This window comes from Nannospalax galili, unplaced genomic scaffold (assembly GCF_000622305.1).
Source record: "Nannospalax galili isolate Female #2095 unplaced genomic scaffold, S.galili_v1.0 scaffold591, whole genome shotgun sequence".
Classification (NCBI taxonomy): Eukaryota; Metazoa; Chordata; class Mammalia; order Rodentia; family Spalacidae; genus Nannospalax; species Nannospalax galili.
The window spans coordinates 3,240,375-3,242,732 of record NW_008330926.1 but is presented as its reverse complement, the minus strand read 5'-3'; the positions used below and the strand labels follow the sequence as shown (position 1 = coordinate 3,242,732).

At 46.3% G+C, this 2,358-nt stretch overlaps 1 pseudogene; it reads left to right on the top strand.

Annotated features, from left to right (window-relative positions):
* Positions 1-1,124: 1,124 nt before the first annotated feature.
* LOC103752161 overlaps positions 1,125-2,358 on the top strand; it is a 13,489-nt pseudogene continuing 12,255 nt past the window's right edge.

Genomic DNA, 2,358 nt, shown 5'->3' with positions numbered 1-2,358 from the left:
AAGCACCTGAACTGGTGTGACCCAGCCTTAACTGGCTCCTCCTTCAGGTTGAGTTTGTTGGCTAGGCTCTTTAAGATATCCTGGGCAAGGTAAAAGTTCTGGAAATGTGCCTCTAGTTTGCAGTCCTGCTCCCTACCAGAAACCTCGTGGCTCAGGGAATGTGGATGTCTTTCCATCTTGGCTGAAGCTCAGTTCAGGTCTGTCTGCCTGTGTCTCTGTCTCTCTCTTTCCTTCTTGGGAAATCTGTAGCCCAGGTTTCTGGGATTTGAACCCAGGTCTTTGGGTATGTTAAACATTTGCTTTACTGCTAAGCTATACCTGAAGCCTAAACATTAATTTCATCTTTTTTTTTTTTTGTCTCCCAGTAGCCCCAGCTGGCCTGGAACTCACAGAGATCTGCCTGCCTCTGCCTCTCAAGTGCTGGGATTAAAAGCATCGAACCCTGTCCTCTGCAAGACTAGTCAGTACTTTTAACCACTGAGTCATCTCTTCACCCTGTCATTTTTTGTTTTTTAAAAAACAATCTGGAGGCAGGAGTGGTGACACCTGCCTTTAATCCCAGGCTGGCTGGAGCTACAGGGAGATCCTGTCTCAAAAAGACCAAAACAATCTGAGCACGGTGGCATACACATTTAATCCCAGCACTTGGGAGGCAGAGACAGGTAGATCTCTGTGAGATCAAGGCTAGCTGGGGCTACAGGAAGGACCTGTCTCAAAAAGACCCCCAAATAAATAAATAAATAAATAAATAAATAAATAAATAAATAAATAAATAAATTTAACAGTATTTTCTTTTCAGGGTTAGAGAGATAGTTCAGTGGTTAAGAGCACTTGCTGCTCTTGCAGCAGATCCGGGTTTGGTTCCCAGCACCCACATGGCTAACAACCATTGGTAACTCCAGTTCCAGGGGATCCAATGCCCTCTTCTGACCTCCACAGGCACAGGCATACAGGTGGTGTACTTACACGCAGGCAAAAATATTTATACACATGAAATAAAAATAAATAAGGAGAAGAGTGAAGAGGAGCCGGAAGTTAAGGTGGGAGAGGGAAAAGCAAGTCAGGAGGTCTGCTGCCACTTCTTGTAGTTTCCAGACACTGCTGGTGTCTGGGACTGAGGGGTCCTGAGGCCTTGAGGCTGTGGTTGTGGCTCCTTGGGAGACAGTGGCAGTGTGATAAGAGAGCCAATGGCCAAGTGGGGTGAGGGAGACCCACCCTGGACCATGGAGGAGCAGGCAGATGCTACCAATGTCAACAACTGGCACTGGACAGAGAGGAATGCTTCAAATTGGTCCACAGAAAAGCTGAAACCTATTCCTGGCAAAATGAGGAGGGCAAGTATGGGGTGACAGAAATGAATAAGCTAGATGGAGAGGCATCCATTAACAACTGAGAAGGCAAACTTATCTTCTTTTATGAATGGAGCATCAAATTAAACTGGACAGGTACCTCTAAGTCAGGAATGCAATACAAGGAACATGTGGAGATCCCCAATTTTTCTGATGAAAACAGCACGAATGAAGTGGAGATTAGTGTGAGTCTTGCCAAAGATGAGACTGACACAAATCTCATCACAGCATTTATGAATGAAGAAGGGGTGAAACTTCTAAGAGAACCAGTGGGCATTTACATCAGCACCCTCAAAAAGAGTTCACACAGGGCATGATCTTGCCCACAGTGAATGGAGAGTAGGTAGACCCAGCACTAAAAACTGAGGTCTCTAAGTCTGCTCCTTCAAAACCCCAGTTTAAACCTTTTGGTGTCAAAATCACCACTTGTAAGATAACACTTAGAGAGGGAGAAACCAAGTTTAGACTAAGCTGGAAACTTCCTGCCACTGGATGGGTGGCTTTCATAGTGCCAGATGGCTGGAGGAGACCTGCCCCTATAATTCTGCTCAATGACAGGCTCCATGTGCTGCACTATCAACATGCCAAACAAGACGTTCCAGCTGGTGTAATAGTGGCACGTCTAGTATATATACAACCAGCAAATTCGTGAGTCGATGATGGAAGGATAGCCCCCCCCCCGGGAAGACTGGATCACAGGATTTAGTGTTACAGCTTCAGACAAGTGACTCAGCTCAGATCTCAGTGATTCAGCTCCAGCTCCAGCTTTATTGGGGTAAAACTAGGACTATTTATAGTGTGGAGACAGTAGAAGAAGCCTTAGCTGATAGGTGCTCCTGGAATGCTTCATTTACATAGGGCGGTGGGCTTCTATCAGGCTATCAGACAACGCCTGATTAAAACCTGGTAGTTCCTGTGCTGGAGGGCATGTATCTTGTGACGGGCACTTCAAAAGTAAGTCAGGGAGGAGAGCAGAAGGCGCCCCGCTGAGAAGGGGAGTCACGCCATT